The 27606-nt window shown below is 32.2% G+C and overlaps 1 long non-coding RNA gene across 1 annotated transcript in view; it reads right to left on the reverse strand.

Moving 5' to 3' along the window:
- Nucleotides 1–1627: 1627 nt before the first annotated feature.
- The window catches only part of LOC117117172, a 44941-nt gene continuing 18962 nt past the window's right edge, over nt 1628–27606 (reverse strand). The window contains exon 3 of the long non-coding RNA XR_004446863.1: nt 1628–2561. This is a non-coding gene — a long non-coding RNA (uncharacterized LOC117117172). The remainder of the gene's footprint in view (nt 2562–27606) is intronic.

A 27606-nucleotide genomic window follows, 5' to 3' on the forward strand; every position in this document is an offset into this window, starting at 1 on the left:
TGATTACATATATTAATTAATTTTAGATGTATACAGTGCTACTGTACATCTAACCATTCAAAATTACTTTGCAATGAAAACAGCAGGCCTACAGTCATGATGTAAAAACCCATCTGCTTCCTAGCAACGCATTACTATGCAAGACTAAATACATTCAACAAACAACATACGCATTTTACAAGACCAATACCGTGGATGTGTCTTCGCTAAGAATGACCTACTCATGATTCGAACCCTGACTAAACATTCCTTAACACCTCATCTGTAATGCAATCATTAGACCCATCCTCAATCATCACATCCTACTGTAAGCATCATCTGGGACTTTTGAGAGCAGAGTTAACACTAGAATACCATAGCAACCATGTCATATTCTATACAAATAATGCTACTCATCATGTTTCGTATTATCAGAACCAAAATCATCATCCTCAAACACATCATAAATCATATCTCTTAGACCTCTCAGAGAATTCCAAATTTAAAATCTTTAAAAAGATTTCCAGAGCAGAAATAACATCAAGATCCCATTATTAGTACAGAGACACATGTACAGTAGGTGTTGATTCTTTTAACTGCTACTCCATTATTATCACTGAAGCCTCTCCCAAACCCACTGATTAAAGCTCATTTGCATATGGCCGCCATTATTGATAAGATAACTCTTCCATTTTGCCAGGCACATTATAAGATAAGATTGTTCTTAATCACCTGATCTCTAATAAGTTTTATTTAGTATCACGACAAGCTCATTATCGGCGTAGTATACCTGGTTTTCATTATCAGCCGCCCTTCATTAACACGGACGAGCAATAAACAGATCCCGCAACTCCGAGCACTGTGCCATTCACTTGCATCTTTTAACAAGTCGGAATAATTAGTAAATTTGTCAGAATTGGATTAGATCTGTTCGTTGTCTACTCATTAATCAAGTTATCCCCTTCGTGTGGTGTCATGACGATGACGTCTTCCCTCCCCAACCGACTATGTTATTATATTACTACAAATTACAATGGATTTTCTTGTACTGGAAAATCGTTCTGTTATTGACGAGCGTTAAAACAATTCAGTCCTGTATAGTATTCTTAGGGAGCCCTTAATGCAATCACTGCTTAATCTGACAAAGAACCCTGATAGAAACGGTGGGTGGCACCAGATATAAGAGAATCAACTGTTACTAACGTACAAACCGCTGTTAGTCCCGACTTGCAATGACTCGAGTAAAACTATAGGGCCCATGTAAATAAAATTCAATATTAAATTGTTATGTATGCTAACTTTTAATTGAAAATTAGAACAGGAAAAACCGTTCTTGCCAATAAACACATTAACAAATACAGTTAAACTTGTCTAAATCGAATTTGCCTAACTCAAACAATTTCTTTTAAGTCGATCTTATTTTACAGGCCAAATTGCTGTGTTTTCCATTAACGATCTGTAAGTCCAATATTTTATCCAAGTCGAACAATTTTTCAATGCCATTTTGGATTTGACTTAAGCAAGTAATATCATTCTTATATTCTGCATTGACCATTAAATTTACTAAAAAGTAAAATGTCTAATTAATGAATGAAAACTAAATTGTTTAGATTCTGTGTATATTTAAAAAAGTTGATACCTTATTGATACATTTATGAAATATTCCAAAGGTTTAATTAAATTTTTCTAAATATAATTTCAGAGTTTATTTTTTTAAATATTTTGTAGGTTCTTGTTTTATAAGCTACTTATATTCTTCTAAGCTTTTTTATTTTAACCATGCCGATTCATTGTGTTTTTTTCTTTGAAAGGCCAACCTCATCAACTATTTAACATAATGCAGATCTCTCATCCTACTTGCACACTTTTAGGAGTACGAAGTAGTTAATTGCTTCTGACAATAATGCGTATAAAATATTGAACAGACGATAATAAAATTTAAGTCATAACAAATCTAATTTCTTCGAGATTATATCAAAATGGTGAATCATTCAGAAGAAAGGTTTCTTTAGCCGGCGTCTCCAGTGTCACATGGTTACCTTATCAATTAAATCACCGCTTTTCCCCCCAATTTCAAATTTGAAACATATGCTATATATTCTACCACACCATTAGTAACAATTACGTTTAAAAACAAAATGCTATTTCCACTTGCTCTATGCATTATCTCGGTTTAGAGGAGAAAATCGTAAATGATGTAATTCTTTTAAATACTTCTAAATCAATCGAGTCATGCATGTTTTCGATGTGTAACAGTGTTGCAGGGAAATGCAGATTAAGTCTAGATTTTCGTCAACGTTGCTGCCCTTTCTCTGATCCACACGGTAATTTGCTCCAATCCTAAACAAGCAATTACTTAAGCCTGTTCGTAAGCCTTCTTCTCGAGACTCTGGGCCGTAAGTTTACCTGGATTTCACAGGACAGAACACATGTACTTCTTGCCCCAGAAGACCTAAACACCTGCTTTGCGTTAAACAACTAATTTTCAAAAACATTTTGACAGAATAACCTCCTTTTTTTCTCTCTTAAAAGTTTACTCACTTTTTATTTGACTGGATTGTGAACTGTCAACATGTACCAATCTGAAAGAATAAAAAACAAAGGATGTTTTTATTGCAAATGTAATATTTTATTTTAAAACAAAATAAATACTTTTACCACAAATTTGCATTTTTTTTTTTAATGCAGTAAATGGTAAAGTGCAGTCAACTGTTTGTTTACCCTTTTGTACATTCCTAAAAATATCTTATTTCTAACAAACCTAAATGTATGTGAACAGAAAAATTATCCAAAATAAATTTAAATAGAAAAAAAAAACACTGTCTTCTATTTGAAAAGCACTGATCAATTAGCATTGTTTTTGTTACTCCAAATATTTATTTTCTTTTAGTAATCTCAGCTTCTGAACATTTATAATTGTACCCTTATTATTGATGATGCTATTCTGAAGTATTATTATTATTATTATTATTATTCCCACCACATATTCTATGAGTGTTTACTTGGTTCCTATTTCCTGATAGCAATCATAATTCTCAGTGATCAGTGGTTTTCAAAATGTTCAGGAAGAAATGTTCCGTAATTGCGTATGTTTTAGCTTTCTTCAACAAAGTAGTTTTGCTCAACCCAACAAACTGTCCCACTTGAGTCTCAACCAGAATAACAGCTGGGTTACAACTAGTCATAAAATGTATACAATTTCATATTCTTCATATGATCAACGCATCTATTACAGAGCGATAAATATTTGTACATCTCCCAAATGCGTAGGCAAGGCATGAAGGTTCTTTCAGTTCAAGCATTTTTAATAGCAAACAATAAAAATACTTAATGATCTTTTTTTTGCTAGAATAATTTCCATTTTACAAAACTTGATATTACATTTGTCTTTGACAGTTAGAAAAATCATATCTGAACTAGAAATGAAAAAAGTCTTTATTGACAGAAAAAAACCATTCACACAAAATTCTGCAAAAAGCTACTCATGCTTTTAAGCAATGAGTATCTAGTGTGTCAAGGTTCTGCATAGGCCTAGCTATATTTTGCCTTTTTTCGAAAAAAAATAAATAAAGACAAGGATATATCCTCATTTTCTTTTCAAAATTGTCAATCTAAGTGTACTGCATTCTACAGATTAATTTATTCCTTCTTTCATCTTGATGATAGCATTTTCAGTAACACAGCTTTTTGAAATAGCGTTGTTTGATCGCTTATATGAAAGTGATGGGCTGATTGCTAATTGTAGGTGAACATTGTTGATCTAATGCCGCTAAGAATGCCAACATGATTTGCCGGGCTCCTAAAACATTAAACAAAGGCACAGGAGAAAACATTAGCCTCACAATTTATTGGTTCCAATTAAACCATGACCCGGCGCTTGACTTTCAGTATTGAGCCTACTTCTTCCTGTATAATACCAGTAAACAACTTAAAGGGATACAGCTTCCATTGCAGTACATTTTAGGCCTAATGTAAATATCAAGAACTTAAAGGGATACAACTTGATTTCATGTCATTCTTATGGTTACTATTGAAACAATTTTATTGGGCTAAACAAATGGCTAAATAAAATTAATTGTTAGTTTCATGCCCAAGATTCGAAATTATTTATTGGTGAGGGAATTTACTATTTGCTTTTTACTATCCTATGCTAATGGTAAATTGGCTGGTAAATAATAAAAATTGTTTCTTTTAACATGAATCTTTGTAATGTATTTCTGGCATTTATGTTCTCACCTCTTTTTAGGCTTGACAGCGTGCTTTCAGAAAATCTGTTGTTTTGAAAAATAGCAAATAGTAAATTTTTCCATGAGGCTCCAATATTTGATGAGGGCAGAGATGTGACTAGCAATTAATTTTATTTGGCCTATACTACGTTCACTATTCTTTTGATTTGAACTTTGTTTCAAACTTTAGTTTAAGCACCCTCTGTTTACTTTGCCTTTCATTGATTGTTCTGTATGCACTTTCCATTAAGAAGTGTGCCACTGACAATAATATGTAGATTCAAGTAAATTATTATTAAAAACCTAAAAAAATACAGAGCCCTTTAATTCAAATCAATTTCAGGCTTTATGTATACAACCAGTAAACGAAAGGAAGAGGCCTTTGATTCTACAATATTTGTTCATTATTTATTAAGCCACAATTTTGATGTTATTTAAACTACGAAGCAATGTATTCTATTATACTAATAACATTAAAAGCTACTAGTTCAAAGAATTATTTGTATAGCTTTAAGCAGTTAGTAACTTAAAGGGAGACATGATACATTATCAGTTAACAATCTAAAAGTGTAGTCTTAATTTAAGTCATTATTTCAGGTAACAGTCATTCATCACATTAGAACATGTGGAACTAAATATGGTGTAATCAAACATATTTATCCACAGCCACGAGAGTCTTAACTGAAACTAAATACGTAGTTGATAAAATAAGGTTATGAAAAAAATCAACATAAAAACATTAATAATAAACTAATTCTGTACAAGAACTTAATCATCAATGAATCATAAAACAATAATAGCTGCAATTTAGTCTACATTATTATATAATATTGCACCATATAATCATATAATAGTACTTTGATCTTATGCAGTGTTTGGTACAGTGGGAGCACACCTCTACACTAATGATAATTACTTCAGTAACAAGGCTAAAGATAATTTTTATTTGATTAACAGGGCAAATATTGGTTCATCCTGTTAACAACCTGTTGCTGAGGTAATATTTAAAACTACTAATTGTCTAATCTGAACCCCTTTAACCCCGGTTATTATCAGTAATTCTGTTTGTGCCACAATAAATGGAGGCTTGGTTAATTATAAATCTTGTAGTCTAGGTCTATTAATCAAACTGGCTGATTAGACTCATGGATACAGACTTTTAATGGATGGTAACTATGATATATTAATATATGCCCATGGATGATTAGGCTTTGTATTTTCATTTCGTTGTTTAAACTTTAAAGGGGTTATCGAACAAGTTTACAATTGATTAACTTCAAGATTGCATTCATCCTTTCCTTTTTTTTTATGGAGAAATGTAAAATTCATTAGTCACTAAGCTATGATAAGATGGTGATTAGAGCCGCTTTCATGTACCTTTATACATTTTTTTGTTTATAAAAACCAACACAACTTTGAGTGAATAGATATTTCAAGTAGAAATATTTTTGGTGCCTATTTATATATACTTGGGTCTTATATGCTATAGTCTGCCAATAACAAGTGAACTAGATGAGCTATTAAGTTTAAAAAAAAAACAATTCTGTGGGTCGAACAGGTATGACTGCTCCCTGAAGGCAGTAATTCTCCGAAAATCTAATTTAAGTTTGGAAAAGTATGTAAAATATATAGTTCAAATTTAGTTCAATCATAACTTGGATTACAAAAAATGTAACACCCAAGAAAAATTGCATAATTGATTAAATGTAGACCCTAATTTTTCATACTTATTTTATTACAAGATTTAGATTAATATTGTTATAATATTTAGCAGCCAATTTCCCTTCAAATTACCCTTAGCCTTAATGGCTATCATTGATTTGACCATTGATCAATTTTTGGAGTTGCTTTTAAAAATAAATGTGAGATAATAATTGCTTTTTATTTAACTTTTTATTTAATTTTAAAATTTAATTAACATGTTATGTTAAAGATTTACTTAAATTGACTTAAAAGCAATAAATGTATTGTTAGTAAATAGCATCTTTTCACTCATTATTATTACACTGTAGGCCAATGGCAAAAAAAAATGATTCTGAATCATGTTCTTAAATGGCCTAAAAACAAGATTTGTTGCTATATTTAATAGGCCAATGGGGCCAACTGCAGGCAAATGGTGTTTGTTTTCATTTGTGTACACGCCTCTTACCTACAAATAAGTTTCCTTTTCTAGTAGATTTAGCATAATTACAAAAAAAAATTATTCAAATGAACCATTATTTTCTTGGAAGCAACAAGTTATAACAGCTGTGGGATATTATACCTGTTCAACTTTATTTTCATTTTCATGCAAAATGAGAGGTAATTGCCAAATACACGATGGATGTTCAATTTTACTTGGGTTTATATAAAAATAAAAAAACCAAAAATAATAAGATTAGATTAATTGTGGGTATAAGGGAAGAGGATGAATAGATAAGAGAAATTTGGTAATAATCTTTTACTTGATTGAACCTTGTACATTACAGCAGCAGGGTGGGCACTACAACAACTAATTCATACTTTCCCTACAATTTAAAAAAAAAATACAATAATTATCAACAGACTAGTCAGTGGGCAGTAAACTTGTGATGTGAAAACATTCTTAAGTGCCAGGTTTAAGATATTAAGTATAAAAACAAAGAGGCATAAGTTTGCTGGACTGACGTCAATTAATTGGTGGAGCTAATGAATGCAGGAAAGGCACTACCATGGTAAATCACTTTCAATTAAACTTTCTCTGATTTCTAATTACTACAAATGTTGCACGGAAACAGTAGATAGCAATTCCAGACAGTAACAAAACAACAGGGGGAAAAGATGATTTAACTTATGTACAGTAGGCCTTCGTGGGATATGCTTCATCAGAATATACATAAGTAGTACCGTGAAATATTATACATAAGTAGGACCTTGATGTATTATATCAAACATAAACGTTTAAACAGTTAACAAACCCTAGATAAACAATGTTTGGTGGCGCTTTGTGCTAAACTTGATGTGAGATTACACGTTTGCGAAACAAGTGCGTCTTCCCGGATTGTCTCCCGGTGTACTGCCCAATCACCACCAGAAGGTCCCCACTGGAAATAATAATTCTTCAGATTTCTGCCGGTTATGGGATAACTCCATCCATCCACCCCTGCCCTATTCTGATTGGTCAACAAGTCAAAATTATACAGTCAATCATCAATATTTTGATTTGAATTTTGCAGCTTTTCCATGTAGTGAGGGCGCACTATCCCTAAATATAAAATACAGGCAAATTTCGGTTACTGTAGCCTGGTAAAATATACACTTTGTTTCCAGAAATCTTGTCGAAACACAGAATGTGCATTCTCTTGAAAGAAGTCTGTTAAATAGATACCATTCTCATATTTTCATTAGCATGAAAGTTTCCACTTGCTGTGAAATACCAGGCCATACCAGGCCGTTGTAGCAGAACTTTCTTTTAAATTTCTGATTAGTACACAATATGTGTCGAAGCACTTGGACACATTCTCAACTGTTCCCAAAGAACCAATACTTAATCCCAAGGGTTCGTCCTGCACTTCAGTAGGCTGTAGGGTCATTAATTCAATTTCTGATTGTTTTAACATCTTTGCTGGTAACAAATGCAAGAGGCAAAATAGAGGTTAATTTCTTTAAGGCTGTCAACATTTATTAAGTGTACAAGCTATTCTATTATTGAAGAAAGAGGAACTAGGAGTTGGGTGAATTCTTGGTCAACACTGTTAATTTGAAATACAGTACTTTAAAAAGGTGAGGTGACTATGAAGAACATAAATGATGTTTATTATGTTTTGTGTCAAAGAAGACTGGATCAATGGAGCACAACAAAATCAAATTCCAAATGTATGTATCAACAACTGACTCTAACTAAACATTTCACAGAATCTGCCTTAAAACAATACAATAATTTTATTAATTTACAACATGTTCATATTCAGTGTATAATACATAACACAGGAATCAATTGTTCTATGGGAGGAAAATACTAGTATATCTGCATAAAAAAATCCCGGAGACTACACTTTATGAATAACCCTTTTTAGACTACATTAGCCTACACATAAAATTGTTTTCAATGGCAAAAGAATAAAACAAAAAAACAAAGACACACTATAAGCAACGTTAGATGAAACGATAATACATGAAACCATTTTTTTTTTACATAAATCTGAAGTGGTTATTTTATAATTATTAAACCTTGATTATCTTTGAACGCTCAATCAACACTTCACCAACATCTTCATAAGCGAACAAACAAGGGACCAACAGCTATGCTAATTCCCACTCCAGATGATAAGACCACGGCAACCACATTGTAGCCCTAGCATTTATCTGGAGTGTGCGCCCCATTATTGTAAATCTTCTTCGTTGGCTTAAATCAAAATTTTCCTTTAATCACTGATTCTCATTAAGAGTGCCTTCTGCTAATCAATATTTCTGAAATTACGGACTTAATTAGATGTGGCCAGGCAACACAAATTGCTGCTCAATCTGCATAGTGTTGACATAACCAAAAACCAGACGCTGAATTATCGCCTGCAATAGTCAAAAACAAAATTAAGTTTCTGATGAAGCAAACAATTTATCCATTATGTGTTCCAACAAAACACTGGCAGTTTGTACATTAACTGATCGGAAACAATTATAACTCGCGAGATATTGATTGGAAGAATTCATGAGGTTGAGGAATAAATAATAATCCATCAATAATCACATTGGAATCTCATGTGTTGAGAAAATAATCAATTAGCCATCTTGTACATAAGATGTGAGAACACAAATTGTCAAAATCTCATGCATGATTTGTGAGAAGGAATAAAGAGTATTCTCATACATCTCATGAAGTATCAGAACAAAATAAACAATCAATAATCATATCATGAAAACCAAAATTCAATCTATGGTATACACACCTCACACGATGCAAGAACAAAGTAACCAATGGACAATCTCATAAATAACTCATGAAAACAAAGTAATCAATGGATAATCTAATACAGAGCTTGTGTGAGAACAAATAATCAATCATCAATCTCATATAGAACTTATATGAGAACAAATAATCAATCTCATACAGAACTTGTATGAGAACAAACAATCAATCAACCATCTCATATAGAACAAATATGAATGGGAATCATGAGTTAAGAACTATTGAGATGAGAACAAACAACATTCTCATACATAACTCATGAAATGAGAACAAATAATTAATGAATGATCTCATACAAAACATATATGAAAATAAAATAATCAACTAACAAGTACTGTACATACAGAACTTGATCGAAGATGCAAGAACAAAAATAATCAATTAATCTAATTGCACATAACCAATAGTAATCTCACCATTAAAGCAAGACTCAAGTTAAGAACATCCTTGAAAAAAATAATATCCAATTATTACGACTTTATGAAAATATACCTTAAACATTATTGATGAGTAATGACACCCTAATATACCTGGATGTCATTATAAAGCAAGATGCGAGATTGTATAAGCATGAGCAAAATGCAAAACCATACTTCTAGGTGCCAATTCACTTGTATAATAAACCATTCATTACTTTATAGAATTGAATTGGATGGGGTTCTTTCTGTTCAATATAATTTTGTTGTCAGCATTGTGAACCACTTTTAAATATTTGGATAGAGAATGAATATTGTGCTGCTTTTATATTCAATATGATTTTTGCAATGAAACTATGGAATGCTCAAGGTTCTAATAAAAAATTATACGAAGCATAATTTAAAAAACACCTGTTCGTTTCAGTTTTAATATATTTATTTACTCAACAGAATTTGATTTCATGTCAAACATATAAATATGCAAATCATATTTGATATCACACCCAACATTCTTCCAAAGTGTGATTTTATGTTCTGGCTTTTTTGAAAAAATTATTAAAAATTGTAATTTATTATCTACTCTGCGGTGAATAACCTTAAACAATAAAAAAACATTTGAATTTCTTATTAAAATGAGATTTCAATTGAGAATTAGCATGAAAACATTTTTTTCCTTGTTAATTTAGAGTACATTAATTAGCATGAAAACATTTTTTTCCTTGTTAATTTAGAGTACATTAATTTGCATGAAATTTTAAACTGACTAAAGCTGTAACATCTCGCAATTACAAACCTCCCAATTTTAAGCTAGTTTAGGAATGGAATTCGAGCAATGAAAATAAAATACAAAGAAATTATACAACTGTGTTTAAACACTTTTAAAAAAATATATAAAATTTTACATCAGCTAAGAAAGTAAACATCTTGTGTGATTATTATTACATTTATTACAGGGCAATACTGCGATAGACACCAAATATTCTAAATATAATTATCACTACTGATTATTATTTATTACAGGGCAATACTGCGATAGACACCAAATATTCTAAATATAATTATCACTACTGATTAATCTCTGACTAATTACCAAAATTGGCCACCCCTTACAAATGAAAATCACATCAATGGCTACTGATCAACATACTAGTATGTCAAAACCTCAGAGTGAAATGTTTCGTTCTCACATTAGATGGTAGTAATTGGCAACTTATATCTAATACATGACGATAAACGCCATATTTTAAAGCATACTTGATGAGTAACGATGACCTAACCCCTTAACAGAGTCCAATGAGGTTCCCATTGGTACTATTTAGTGGAATCAAATTTGGGATACTGCAATACCAAGACACTGATCACTTTGCTAGTGTGTCCAGCAGTAGAATATTTCTTATTTTGGAGAATATCAGTAATCAATGAAACTTTATTTCCACCAAGTAATAACCTTCGCTAGTTTTCCTTAGGAAGAATTGTGAGTGAGGGAACCAATACAATTTATTTGCATTATTAAATCAACATTAGGTATCATAAAAACTAAGATTTATCTTTTAATACTAATGAATAGACAATATAGAAAAACCTGAATAAACAATCAAATCAATTTAATATGTTTATGACAAGGTTTTTTACTAACGAATATAGTTTCTATCTTCATTAATGCAATCATACAATTTATCATTTTGTCAAGCAAAAAGAAACTTTGTTTACTTCCACTATACAAATCTATCCACTATACAATTGTTTAAATTATTATATAGAATATTATACAATTCATTAACACCATGCAATTCATTTAGAATACCAACCATGACAATACATTTTTTCATCATTTTATATCAATCGACGATTTCTTTATCACTTTTCCCCTCCTGTTGCTAATCACCTGATTACAATATTGCATCTATTTTGAACTGCCTTGTACAGTACCCTATCAGCCTACATTGCATAATGCACCAAGTTCAAACTGTTGTCAAGGTGATGTGATGTTGCCACATTAGCCAGCTTTGCACAAATCAAAGCCAAGTAAAGTACAAGGGATTTTCACCATTAATGTTTAAAATCCAATTATACGTACCAGGAATTCTCTTCAAAATGTAGGTCCACATTCAAGACTAGGTGGGTAATAATAATATAATACCCTTTTGGCCAACGACCCAAACATACGTCCAAGCAATTTGCCAAGGCCCTTCCGAGAAATAAAAAAAAAATGTCCCAGATAGTCAAAATGGCTCATCAACTTGCAAACAAAACGAAATAAATTTTTAAATGATAATTTGAAAGCATTCTCTTTATTACATGGCATAGTTTAGCAGGATAAATTAATTGAATTAAAAAAATCCTGAAGAATCTTGCGACCCTCTAATATATTCTGGCAACCCAATCTCGGGTCGCGAACCATAGTTTGAGAACCGGTGATCTATATAGTTGGGACATCTAAAAGAATTACAACAAATTCTTTTTTTTTATTTTTTGCCTTTGGAAATAAATCTAGGTACCTGCTAATATTTAAAGTTTTTATTTTTTGGCAAAAAAAAAAAAAAAAATGAACATATTTTTATTTTTGATTTCTAACTCGATCAATTCATCTTGTCTTATACTCAGAATAACTAGATTGGTTTTAAGTATACTGTCCCAACATTGGCAGTTTTCCATATGCAATTTCCTGACATCTACAGCAATATTACATCTATCCTTCCACTTAACCACAAGTTAATAAACAGATTGAGAGAACACAAAAAGAAAACACGTTTTTTGCAAACATTACAATCGATAACATAAGCCATCAATCACTATAAATAGCAGATACAGACTTAAATCCTTTCGAAAATGGTACAAGTTCTATGGATTAAATCAAACCTGATTGACATCTTAAGGATAGGTATTAAACAATAGCCATAGGCAAGTCAAATGGCCAAGCGGTTAGCAGGGGCGCCGCAAGCTACAGCCATAATATCAGCGCTGGTTCGAACGGCACGCTCGTCTATGATTCTGGTGGTAGAACAAGTCTTCTCGGATAAGGACTATACACCATAGGCCCAGGTGTATACAGGCTCGTGTGCACTATAAAGAACCCAGTACATCCTTCGAGACGAGTAGGGGGATAGCTTGGTGTACTGGAACAGACAGCTCCTGTGGTGGACGACGAGAGTTGCTGGTACTGGGTTACTGGGTAGCACAGACATGAAGGGACCCTTGGGGTGAAGAAAGTCATTGAGTTCCTAGTCCACATATCAAGCACCCTGAGCATCTTATGTTTGATGGATTTGGCGCTACAGGCCTATTTAAAAACTACACTATTATTACTATTACGTTAAGCGATAAAGAAATACTAAATTCCTCTGAGCCAAAAAAGAAAGTCGTCACAAATAATATAAGTTTCCAAAATCAATAACGAAAAAGCAAAAAAACTACAAAAAATAAATTTTTATAATTTGAAATGGTTTTGTGGAAAATGTGGCTACCGTAATCCCCTATATTCTATAAAGAGCCCCAAATTGTAACACTTCTTTTATTGCATTGCCAACAAGACATTAATTTAAATATCTTTAATAACACATTGCTAAATGCCTCTAGAAACAAGCTATATAGCCTGGGCAATGCTAAGCACGTGTCACTGACTAAGGACATCATTTACATAGATCATGACAAAGAAATCATGATTGTATCAAAGGTTCATAAAAAGAAACAAATAAGACTAAATAAAATGACTATGTTTCTCATTTTATGCTTCCATCTTTTTGGGAATTTCCTCCTTCATTTTCAAACTTTCATTAAGGAAAACTGAGAAAAAAGAAATCCTTTTAGGAAATCAAACATCCTTATCATAGCAACATCCGTGTGGGTGTCTGGATCTGGAATAGGCCTAGATATGCAATTTCTACCATATGCCTCTGCTTTGACATATAACTTTAGAAAAAATGAGCCTTTATTATTATAACTATTATGAGAAACACAATATTTTTTTATTTGGCCTAATGCAACCTGCAAAAATAATATGAAGTCCCAATAAAAAGTGGAAATACAAAATGATAATTATATAAAATATTTCTGGATGCTAATTATAAATGCGACATAAACAGGCATTTATTCAGATTCTGCAGCTAATATCTTATAATGATGATTTATGAGCCAGAAGAAAAATTAATGATCTTTGACATGGTGGAGATCGCAAAGTCTACTCTAAATGTACATACAAAATTGCAATGACTAATTTGAATTTTTTTCATTCTTTCACTCGAAAGAAAAAAATCATTAGTATTTTCTTGGTAGCATTACTAAACTAAGTTTAGAAATGCGAATTAATTTATGAAATCCAGAATTCCTTTTGAGTTTTACATGGAAAATAGGAAAACACATTAAAGAAATTCATAGTTATAATCATATTAATTCAATATCTAAAATAAAGTACAATTTAATTCTAATTAGGATCCAAAAGTTATGAAAAAAAGTGAACATTAACAGTATTTTAAGAACAGATAATACAAATTTAAACCCAAATTTTAAAGAATTTAGTATCTTACGTTGCCTATCATTTTTAAAATGTTTTTTTTTTCGCCTTTTCCATAAAGTGCTCAGGCAATGTAAAATATGGTCTGATTGTTCAAATTAGATTGTTTTAGAAGACAACAAAGGTAGTAAGAAACATTAACAGATTTATTGACCCATCTTGACTCATGTCTACAACATTTAGATTAGAAATTCTACAAAACTTGAATCAACACTATAATACAGCACATGTGAAATGGTTTGTCCCATTTTATATAAACGGGATATAAAAAAAACACCCCATATTTTGTTTACATGGCCTCAGCAGACCAATTCAACCAATCACTGCCACCACAACCAGTAGGGTATTATAATAGGCCTATACAACAGAGAAATAATATGACAGTTTAGTCTATATTTTTCAACTCTCTTACCTTGAACTAAAGATTATGATATATATAAATCCAGTGGTTATAAAATCAAGCTAGGCTGTGCAGATGATATCTTATGTCCAGATACTCAGGAATGTTAACTTCCTGCTCAGGCCTTGTTCTATGCCAATTAACAAGAGCCACTTTATCAAAGCAGTGCAGCCCAACAAGGGGTGCAGATTCATACCTTGTTCCGGTTGAATGCACATACACTGCACTAACCAGCCACCAATTATCACTCTATACACAATCACCTTTTCTCAGTTCCCAATCAAAGCGCCTCAATTATTTACATTAGCTAATACCCAGAACTTTCATAATAGCGTCGTCATTACTTCACTGTTGATTTTTTACCTCCCTAATCATATGCAAATCAAAATCAGTTTTCTTCAATCAAGAATTTTTTTTTGCTACGATTGCATTCTATGTATCCACAGAACTCATGTCTCGAGTATTCATTACATCGCATTCTCAAATTTCAATTCCATATTTTAGGAGTCTATTAAAAAATATTCCCAGACAATTTCCAAGGCTTAATTTTAAAAGCTCATCACCAGAATTCATAGAGGAATTTTGAAATCTAGGTCTTTTTTTTTCTACTGAAAATAGCTCTAATTGACCTAGGTTTGCTACCATGGTTACTGAGAGTAATCTGTTTTCTGTAAGGTCAATTGAGTCTGAAATTAAATATACAGATGAAGAATGACGTAATTATAATTTGATCCTTGTTTATGGTACACTGTGCTTTATCTTGTTAATTATTAAAAGCTGACTTGCACCCAACTTCAGATTTCATTTTGGTACACCTGTCTTGTCCCTACGCTGAATGACAAAATGTCTTATGTCCCAATGCAGTGACTAAATAGTGGAAGGTCTTTTAAACCTGAAATATGAACTTAAAGCCAGGGGTTTCAAAAAATGGGTATTTTGTTTTATGCACAATTCTGGTATTCTGTTGCTGGACACCAAAATCTGCCGAGTATTTTTATTCTTAAGCGAATTGTCCAATATTTTTTGTTTTGTCTCACACTACTCTGGCTTACAAATCTATGTTTTTAGAATGATAAATATATTAAATGTATATTTCTGTACAGTAGACAGTAGTTTAACACTATTTATTTACTCTCTTCTAGACAAACTATTGTATCAAAAATTTAATAGATATTTCTTTTTGCCTTTTCCATTTCAATTTTGTTTAAAATAAGTAATTTTTAAGTAATTTAGGCACAGTAAGATTTAGATACAGTAGTTTTATATTTATGTACATAGTTTTTCTTTGACACTCTAGTTTTAAGTTCAATTTCTTTTTTCGTTTTGCTTTTCTTTTATTCTTTTTACTTGTGATCCACTTGTGATACTAATGCTGTCACTGAAAGTGTAATCACATAGAAATAAATAAATAAATAATAATAAACTGAAATTCTCTAGCAGTGGATAATTGAAATAAACCAGTAACAGTTTAACACCTTCATATTTAAAACCAGCCTTTCAAGGAGGTTTGTACAAGTGATTCTTACAGCTGCAACTTGGCATGGGAAAGAAACAATAGATGTGCAGGAAGATAAATGAGTTTAATTAAGTGTCGATTACGTAACGAAGGGGATTAGGTGACCTAAGCATTCTGCTCCAAAGATCAATGATATGTTGCTTTGATCAATACCTGAATCTGGAAGCCGACATTTAATGGTGTTGAATAAAATAGAAAATATTTCCTTACTTAATAGAATGATGCTTTAAAACATGAACTTTTTTTTTTTTATCAGGCCATGCCTTTTTAGCCTAAAGCCGCACTGGATTTAAAAAAGGGAAGATTTTACCGAGACCGTTGGTAACATTCCAATTGGTAAATCTTACTGTTGTTCGCACTTGGACTGACACGGTTAGTTTTACCATAAGCAATGGTAAAACTAACCGAGTCGTGAAAAGCCCTACAGAGTGGTACATGCCATCAACTTCAGAGACTCGTGAGAGTTTAACCGACTTGCGCTGTTCGCAATGGACTTTCCTGGACAAATGGTAGTCGGTTTAAATAAACTAACCGCTTGGTTCGGGTAAGTTATCTGAAAGTAAGTTTCCTGGGTTGTTTGCACTGAACTTTTATTACTGGTAAACTTACCGGGGTGTCCTGTACGATTGTGACTTAAGTAAACACCAGTTGCATCCTAAAGCATTATTTTTTAAAGTAAAATAAAAATAAGATTTATGGTAATAAAAATGTTGATACTTGCCTATATTTTCCTGTGCAATGTCAAGCAAGGGAGGAGAGGATCCTACTGTTTGTGTTATCAGTTTATCACAGAGTAATTCTAACTGTTCCAACTAATGAAAAACTGTCCAGTTATTTTCAGTGAAGCCTATTGTTCCACTAGCCTGGCTAATGAAAATTAGCAAGACAATGGCTGGGATGGACAATTCACACTAAAACAACCTTAAGCATTATGTTAAAAAAGAAGAGACGTATTCATTAGTGGCTTAAGTCAGCTAGGATTAGTTGACAGTCAAAGATTATAGATAAAATTTGCATATGTAAATCATAGACTTAGCTTACAGTATATATTTTGGGATTTTAAAAATGCATACTGCAGTTAATAATTAGCTGAAATTTTTATTAACATTCCAAAAAAGTACTGTACAAATAAAATTCTATTATTACTGTTCTGTTTTTAATGGATTTAATGGTAAAAGTAGAAAAAAAGTACATCATCCAATGTATAAAATTCCTTAATATGGTAACTAACCTTGTAAAAAATGCATACCCCTAATTTTTTATATAACTTCAATGGCGTTGGTTACTATAGTTAGCGTCTAGACTGGTAATTGTCTAGCATGGTTCAAAAATCAAGTATCAACAGTTGGTTTGCAGCAGCGTAAAGGGAGGACTATTATTATTTAATAGAGCCTGGTAAAATGCAGGATTAAGTGTTTTCTCTACTGGGGCTGGCAATGCTTTGGAATTAAATGGCTTTAGCAGGCAAAGATCTACCTCCTAATTAAATGCAGGCTGAATCACTAATTTGCATGTAAAAAACAAGAGGCAGAAAGATCCTGTGCAGCCAGTGTGAAAACAAACACTCAAATGTTATCAGCCTCATTTGCATATGTAAATTAATAATCAATTAACCAGCTGCTCATCAGACTGGCTTTAATAAAGTGAAACATGGCTAACATTTTATAGTCCCATTTCAGTAAGATAAAGTATACTAAATTTTTTATTTTGGAATATATTAAAAAAATAATTATGTAGGCCTATGTAATTAATGTCACCATATTAATAATTATATATATTTCATGAGAAATTTTAACCATTTCAGCCATCTGACTTCAGAGTTAGGGCCTGCTAAGGGGCCATCCATAATTTTTAACATTTTCAAAAGAGTACAAAACAAATGCTTTATAGGGTGGAGGAAGGGGTTAAAGTGTAGGCATAAGTACTACCTTAGGGAAAGTCTATCAACCTCTTGTTTGTAACAAGCCTCTTACCATATGAAAAGCTTTGCTAATTCAACCCCTAATGAAAGACGATAATGAAAGAGGCCTCACAGAGAATGGGACAACAGCACACAGTCGTAGTACACTGTTTAAAAATTTATAAATACCATGCAGGCCTCTGGCCAGGTGCTTCAAAGAAGGGGGTTCTCTGGATGTGAGTGTTAGTGTTTAGTGGTGGGCTAGATAAAACCCCTGAAGCCAGAGGTTTTTTTTTTTCTATGAGTCTAAATAATCTTGTAATAGTAGTTATGTTTCAAAAAGATCTGCAGCAAAACATTCCATCTGAATCTGGGTGGGTTGGAAGTACATTATTTGGGTTGGATGACTCGTTCAGGAAATTTGATTGGGGGGGGGGAGGGATGGGGGGTTCGCTAGAAAAGGGGGAGGTTTGCTAGAAACAGGGATTTGCCAGAACCATGAAACTCCCCCTGGCTACGGGCCTGCTTTAGTCAAATGGTTGTTTCTGTAATAATTGAGGGGGAAAAGATCTGATTACATGGATATATGGCACTGGCATAGGGCCCATGTTTCTACAACATTAAACATAACCCTCTAAAACTTTAAAGGGGATAGTTGTTAAAAGATTTCCCCAGGGGCCTATAGTAATGTCCTATCAACTATACTTCCTTTTAAGCCCAACCCCTGGTGTGTGTCATTTATCCCAAGTGAATTTCTCTAATTAAGGCTTAATTCTAAAGAGTACAAGGAATTACCGTCATTTCCAAAGGAAGTTTAGATTAGATTTGAACTGGATTAGATTTCTATCATAAAAACAACTTACAAATATATTCTCAATCATCTTCCAATCATACCTTTTAATTAATTAAAAACACAAGTGCGCACAAATTTGCATCAACACATAAAATAGTAGAGCATTAGATAAACAGGTGGAAAGACTGGGTCTTCCACCTAAATAAATTAATTTGAAGTAGCAACAGCCTTGGGAAGATTCCTTTATCAGTTGGCTAATTAGCATGAAAGCAGATAAATAGCATTCATTAAATTTAGCACTCAACCAATACTCAATGCTTAATAGACCAGGATGTGTTTGCTTACACATTCACCAACTCTGTTCCTTAATTATACTCTATACTTTTCGTGGAAGTTGTAATACTGTATTGTCCCTAATAAACGCCACGGGGGCGTTGCATTTTTTCAAGGGGGGCGTTTATTAGAGGTGAATTGTAAAATCAAAAATTCTTTATTTGTAGAGGAACAAGTTAATGTGCAGGGTATCTCCAGGCCTCCTGCTATGTTGCTGTTCCTTCGTTTGTTGCTGGTTATTTGAATATCAATAATTCCCTTGTGTTTCAAAAAGAAATGAAATATCTTCGAGTTCTCTTGGGGTAAATGTCCGACGATGCAGCGCGGTGCTTCTCCTTTCACAACAGCAATCGCTTGCTTGTCAAAAACATTGTCGGCCTCATGAACTGTTGGTAGAATCTCTCCGATTTTTGGAATGGATACCCATGTTAATTGATTGGGCACTCATTGCAAAATGAAAAAAACTCAGAGGGGGCGTTTATTAGAGGGGGGTGTTTATTAGAGATAATACGGTATCTAATTTTAGACTCAAAAAGAAGTAATACTACTTCATTACAACTGATTTTAATCACCAGTAACTCATAACACTAAAAAAGAATTCAGTTTATTAAAAGGTATATTATAGGATCAAGCACTGCAAAATGCACAAAAATAGAAACATAGAAACTGTTAAACTATAAGGCTACTAGAAACTGTAAAAAACAAAAAAAATTAGTAACTGCTCTAGGTACAATATCATAGGATCAGGCAGGCCAACATATGCTGCCATGTAAATGGTTATTAATTTGCTGAAAACTAATCGTTTTAATAAAGTAAGCGAGGGGAAAGGCAGAGAAGGAAAATGCAGCGGAAAGAGTGGATCCACACTCTGAAGCATACACCTGTGAAGTCGGATGACTCATCGCGAACTTAACAAGTTCACAATCTCCAATATACATGACTCTAAACTTGTCAAAAATTGAAAGTAGACACAACAAAAACACAAATTTAAGCAAAAGATATTATTAAGTAGACACTCTTTAAAAGGTGACAAGACTAAAAAATAATGTCATGAAACTTCTCACCAACATTGATTAAAGAATTTCTGAAACAAATAAATATGTTCATAAACCTAATTACTCCCTTACCATACCCCGTCCTTTTCTCATATTTTGGTGACTAGTAATACATTTTAATTTTACCTGCAAAGTAGGTATTTGTGAAATCAATTATTTAGGTCAGTGAAATTGTTTCCTACGATATTACCAAACTTGTGACAAACGTTGGGAAAATTTCTTGTACTTTGTAAAATAGATTTCTTAAACTTTGCCAAACCTGAGAAAATAATACTTCAGTGAAAATAATACATAAAGTGAAAGTGTAAATGCAAATAGGATAAATTAATCTGAATCATTACAAATCAATGACTAAATACATGGATGAGTTGTTAAAAAATAATACTAATAGTAGATTAATAAATTACAGAATTGACTACACGTAAATTAAAATAAGCTGAAAAAGTTAAAAATTCCACTGTTTACATTGACCTAAAAATGTTTGGGCTATAGTGTGCCAATTTTGCATTAAAACATCTGTAAAGCAACTTTTTTTTCATTCATGTGTCACTGAAATCGATTTGATTAAAATTAATTTTTAAAGTTAACATTTTAGGGGTTTTCGAGAACTTACCATAGAATAGCCAATACCTGAAGTTTATTGATGGAAATAAGACAACTTTTAAGCTAAGTAAATACAAGATCACAGGAGCATACTGTAAGAATCAATGAATTATGAGAATGTCTTTGAAAAAAAAAACATGTGTTCTTGCAGCATTGTTTATGATGATATAGCTCATAATAGCAGATAATAAACTTTTCGCAAGAACAATTACCTAGGGTTTTAGAAGTTAACAACAGTAATGACAAGCCTCCCAGCTGGGCCTAGTTACCTGGCTAAATGCAAACCCATCAAAGTACTGGCCTGGTATCAGGACCTCTTCTAATTGGTCCAATAGCTCATTAATTTATGTTCCATCACCAAAGGGGGAAAAGTTTAAGGCCATCACCATGGTAACTAATGACTCTGAAAGATGAGATCAGCGCATATTAAGTTCTTTTCCTGATCATTCCTGGCTCAGCAGTGCCTGTAATTATCCATAAGTATTGGGCAGCTTAAGACCTGGATGTCACACCCTGTCAGTGTCACTTGTAAGATACTAAGATAATTCTTTAATTTTTGAAAACAAAAATCTTGCCCATGAACATTTAAATTAGAAAAATCAAAGTTGACAATACAAGTAGTCAAGCTAGATTCTATGGAAAAATCTTACAGACAATATTCGCAACCGTAACATACCAATTACACACGCAAACAAGTTTTCACTTTTAAACTTTCTTTTCCTTGATAGTTTTGTTGATATGATTACGGAGCTTATTTATAATGAATGGCCTTGGAAAAGAGCAAGCATTGGGTGACAGAACTATTGTATTGTTGTAAATAAGTTTATTATTAATATTATGTAACATTTTTATAAGCTTTTGTTTGAATGGTTTTTCTTTTAAACTTATGTCTTACATAATTAAGTTTGAACCCCAACAATTTGTTTATCAAAAGCTACTAAAAAAAGAGTTGATTAGTGTAATACAGTACTGCATAAAGTTGCGCTAGTTCCCTTTTCACATACAAGTTTGTTTTAGAGGAGGCAAGAAAAGACAAACACCTAAACTCATGAAGATAGATGAACATCATTACAACCAAAATCAAATACAGAGACTGAAAAAAGGTTGGCGCTTAGGGAGTCATCTTCACAAAATCCAAGAGACAGTTTCACTGATAATAATCAAACAGAGATTATATGTAATTTTTGACTCTTTTGGCTGAAAATCAAGGCCAGAGATTTTGTATACCACAAAATAAATAGCCTAGTCTTATGGTATTCTTTTATCTTGCAAATTGTAAAGCACCCCTTCTGACCCCTTTATTTTACTTCTACAGTGTAAACAAAGAGTAGTTCTTGAGCTAGTCATGAGCTCCAATCAGTAGGGTAAATTTGTTAAAAGTCGGGAGCCATTGTTCCATCAAGTCGTTTCAGCTCTTTGTAAAAACCACTCAACCAGGAGTTAACTTCTTCAAAAGCAGCCATGTTCCACAATCATTACCAAAATTTCCATTAATAATTGTCATTAATACACGTTAAGTTTGCACAATAATTACCTAAAGTAAGCCTCATAAGCTGAATAGCGATAATGAACGCCTTCTGAGAAAGTGGTGTAAAGTTATTTCACATATTATCTGGTGATCTTTCTTTTTCATGTTATTTGGAACAGTATCCAATAAGGAAATAGTTAGCACAATCACCCAACACAGGGAAGTGAAGTTTCATTAGGAAATAACTAGGGAAAAAACAAAGATTATCTATGAAACATATGACATATTTTTAAGAGGAAATAAAAACAGTCAAATATGTAAAATGTCACTTTGTTACCATAGTAATGGTAAACAATTAATTCATAGGTTGAACATGCAACCCATAAATTTGCTTTCTGGTTAAAATGAAAGTTAAAGTCGCAAAACTATTTTAAATTAAGCAATTGGTATGTTTGTTTTTGATATTCAATGGAAATGAAAATGATCTATTTTATATATTATTGTCATTACCATAATTTTATGAACGCCACCATTATTCAAAAAATATAATTTTTATAAATATTCTTACTATACACTTACTTAGGTAATATTAGGAATATTAGGTAATATTAGGAAATATTGAATCCCAACACGATGGCGTGCATTTCAATAAATATAATATGTATCATACTTTCTTATCTGAGATTAATCAGTGGACCATTTGGTTTTATACACTTACTATTATCATGACAAAGCATAATATAAATTATAACCAAGTCTCTAGCTAGCATGGTAAAAACCAAACCTGATTTTACCATGCCTGATCTAACAGACATGAAGGAAAGGTTATTTAAGGTTGAACAAATGCACATCAAATTTATCTAAGCTTTTGCCAATTAAAACAAATGTTCTTTTACACGGGTTTCACAGGCACAATTGGGATATCTTATGCAAGGAAAAAATATAAATGCAGGTACGACCACTTTCACTATATATATATATATTTTTTTTTATTGTCTTATACTCTTTTGCTTTTCATATATTATTTTCTGTATCTTTTCTTTGTTACAGGCATACCCGGCACAAGGTCTCTATCTTTTAGGGAATATGCCTTCGTCCATACATTTTAATTAAAAATTTTTTTTTAATCCTGTACTTTGCCCTTATTTTATCTTCAAATTTCTTCTTATATAATTATTCGCATTGTACTATACTTTGTGCTCTCTTTCATTGTTGTTGTTTTATTTATGGATGAAAATAAATGTCTTTTGAATATGAATACTTGAACATTTTCGCGTTCATATTTTTTTTCTTGTATTTTCTTGTCACCACTGCTTAAAATTTACGGCCTTGACTTTGCCGATTTTGTCTGAGCCTTTCAGAGTGATCCGTGGAAAATGTTCCCGAGGAAGAGCAATCCAAACAGACGCTCTTTTTTTCCGCATGCCTGTTTAACTCTTTAGGAAGTGGCACTGATCAATGTTCTTAATAAATTATGTTTCCAAGATGTGCTTATAGGGATATTTAATCGGAAGAAAGTGTTCTTAAAGTATTTCTTTGAAGTAAAAGACATATGGTTAAATGAAGAAACATCTTGAAGTAGAAATCAGTAACAAGTCAGGAGTTCTGTAAATTGGCATGAATTTATTTGGTATTAAAGATACATTGTTCATGATGAAATCTGGGAAAGGAACTAAATCAAATTAATATTAAAATATTAAATTTATCATTTAAAAGGATCAACATAAGTTTCCAATTTCCAAAAAAAACTGGCTCAAACAATTAATCTTTTATTGGTTTGTAAATTTTTGCTACAAAATTTCCTGATTACAAGAATATGTTGGCGATAGTATGCATACCTCTGTTACTAGGTGGCTGATTCTTGTATCCAACAAACTCAAACTAGATATTACTGATGGTTTTGGCTACAAAAAGCTTTCTTATTTTTCTTCTAACTGCAATACAAATTAATTCCAATATGGAATTTTATAGTTTCAAGGTTATTAGTTCAACACAAGAAAAAATATCAAAATGGTAAATATCTTTATCCCTCCCTCAAACCAACATAAATAATGTTAGTATTAAGAATAGGATGAATCAGGTATGCAGTATTAGAAAAAAAAAAAGATGAACTAGGCTTTTAAATGGGTCACCATTAGGATTTGACCTATAAACTTAACATACAGACTGGGGGAAAATAAGGTTCTAGGAATGTACACACTAGCTACATTGTTTTGAAATCTATGGAGATAAATCTTGCAGAGGATTGTCACAATCTCATGGCTGCATTTATATGTTTGTTTTGACTTTCTATTACTCTTTTTTTTTTTGACTGACATGAAATGAAGAGTATGTTACTTTGTGATTAATCAAGATGTAACATTTGAAGATTGATGCGGTGTGATGTGGCATGATGTTACAGACAGAACACACAACCTCCACTTCGATGTACCACTCTGATACTGCCATCATAATTTTGAGTACTGCATTGACTGGACACCTGTGAAATGGGGTCAGAATGCACTACACCTGTTTGTCAGCATTGATTTGGACCAAAATACAATTTTACTGGTTTTAGTAACAAGTAAATATGAACAAGTTGCATCTCTTTAAATATTAAAGTATTTTTAAATGAGATTTTCACCAACATTTCATATTGAACAGAGCAAATATACTGATTATGTAGAATATTATTTTTTTGCTGAAAAGGGCTGTAGTTTGGTGGTTAAGGTAGCTGTTTCTCACTCAGTGTCCTAGGTTCAAATCCTATGAGATCCAGGATTGTTTTTCAAACTAAAAACAACTATCATCATTCAAATGTGTGTAGGCCTACTTGGCCAATTAACACACATTTTTTTTTATCATTTTAAATATATAATAATATATTCTATCACTATTTAGAATTTATACATTTATACTTTTTGGAGTTGATCCAAAAATCTTACTCTGTAATGAATAAATACATGAATAAAAACTGATCATAAAAGACACTGAGACCAAAAGATCCACAAAGCATTGTTTGCCTTATTAAAGAATTAGTCGATCAAAATTTTATGTTAATTCATTGTCATTCATATTCATAATCAATCATAAACCACAGTGCTTAGTAGAACAAAAAACGACCTTCGTTTTCGTGTTTCACAACAAACATTGATGCTTGTTACTTCCTTAATTCTGTGCCTGTATTTCCTTCAGGAACAGTTTCTCTGGCTCCTACACTCGTCGCTGACTTAAACGGGATTAACACTCAGGCATGCCATATGAAATAACCTTTCGTAGTTGACAATAAGAACCAGTTAATCAACTATCAACCAGAACTTGGCCGGAAAACAAACCGGAATGGACCCGACACAATAGACTAATAACACTTATCGGTGTACTTGATCCGTTCAAGTGTGAACATTCCACAGTATAATAGTCAACTTTTGTGATACTTAAAAAAACTTGTATAATGAACAAAAAAAAGTTAATTAAAAGTTTGAACGAGAAAGGGTTATTAAAACGTCTCAGATTTTCTTCCTTGGCCTAGAATTGTCTTGATGTCGTGATTTGAGGAAACTGCTGTACGATGATGACCTTGTTTAGTAAGAGTTAACTGCAAGTTTGTCACAATCAAAATCATAACTAACAATTCATAAATAATTATTATGCTGAGAGGAAACAATAGTACTCTTGTTAATGCTTGTTCCATAATTAATGAGTTCAGTCGAGTAAAACACAGCGTCAGAAGGCTGAGCCCATAAAAATCTAACATTCAACAGTAGGTTCTTTTATTCAATCTGTCAAGGGTTCTTAACTGGAATATTGATTTTGTTGTTCAAAAAAAAAAAAAAAAAAAGAACAGTGCATAAACAGTGCATAGAATTAATACATTTTTCCCAGAGTATATGAATTCATATAAACTATCCACCAAAATGCAATGTAAAAGAGGCTGTATAAGGGATACATACCAGTAACATTATTATTATTAACTATATTATTGACTTTTTTAACATGCTTTGTTTTCATCATTAGTTTAGGAAGTTTATTACCCAAAATAAGCATTTAGTAATCAACTTTGTTTTCGTCATTAGATTCGTTGGAACTTAAGGGAAGAAATGTTAATTATTAATTCATGTATGATTTTAAACATGGTAACTTTAAAACAGATTTTTTTCTCCCTTCAGTATTTCAACTAGAAGAATACAAAAGAACAATTGCTAATGGTACTATAACTTTGTCAGTAAAATTCTTAAAACACTGAAATCCAATTCTGATGTGGCAAAGATCCAAAAACACAAGCTCAGTCCAGAGGAAACCCTCTCCATAATTATTAGCCAATTAAGCATTGCCCAGTAAGACTCGGCATTCTCCATAGTGGACACTTAGCTGGTGTCATACCTTGTATTTTAGGTTTAACAGATGATCTAATTTGTGACAATAAATTTACTGGTTTCCTGATTAACTCATCCTTTTAAAAAGAAAAAACAAATTTCGTCGAAAATATCATCTGCCATAACAGGTCTCTGAAAACACATGCGAATAGAGACTGACACGTTTCCAACTGAATTCCACAAGGAAAAATCAAGGGGATTGCTTACGTATGAACACATGGATGTCACATTTGTGAGAGAAGTCATTTCTGATCATGAGACTGACGCGGATAAATTCGCCAAAGAGAACAAATAATATAAAGGAAACGTAGCAATTATAACCCATCTCTCTAAAGAGATCTGATCGTGAGTTAAGTCGATGAGTCACGTGATGTGTGCACGTACTGCATACATCACCCGGTATTTAGGTAAATTTCCGGCAGGTTCTGTTTAATTGATATTCTCAGTTATTACCACGATCATGTCTTGACCCTTTCACTTAGTAATCAATTTACCTTGTTAGGTTCATCTCTTGAACTAATTTTCAATTTGGACTATATATTTTTTTTTAATACCATTTCAATATTTCTCAACTGTTTTGTAGTTTAGCTAGCTTTAAGATTTGAGAACAAAACTGAGTGCCAGAAGATTAATAGTATTTTAATACTTTCAAAGAAATAAATTATTCACCAATAATATTTCAAGGGAATAGTTTATATTTTTATTATTAGTTAATCTTGGGTAGAAATAGGAAAAGGAAAATGTAAGATTTCAAATGTATCTTTATCATCTACAAAATCATTTGTAATATTGCATTGGGTAAGTTTTTATAGACTATTAGCTCATGAGTATTTGTCATGAGCTAATAAATGAAATTTTCATGTAAGATTACAGGACTTTTTCACAAATTTCAATGGCAGACCAGGAACATAAAAGTAGAGGGAAAGGGGGAGGGGGCGCTCAGAAAATAAATATAACAGATGAGGGTCCATTCTACCTTAGCCCCACACTATGGATGAGACCGAGGTATGAAATTTTATGTCTACAGGAGCCTATGCATTTATAGATAGCTGGAAATGGCACTCTCAGACGAAAATTTTAAATGTAAATTTCTTTTACTCTTTACATTTTTTTTGTGTGTAAATTTTGAAA

The sequence above is a fragment of the Anneissia japonica genome, unplaced genomic scaffold (assembly GCF_011630105.1).
Source record: "Anneissia japonica isolate Jap-2015-1 unplaced genomic scaffold, ASM1163010v1 scaffold287835_len3118868_cov185, whole genome shotgun sequence".
NCBI lineage: Eukaryota > Metazoa > Echinodermata > Crinoidea > Comatulida > Comatulidae > Anneissia > Anneissia japonica.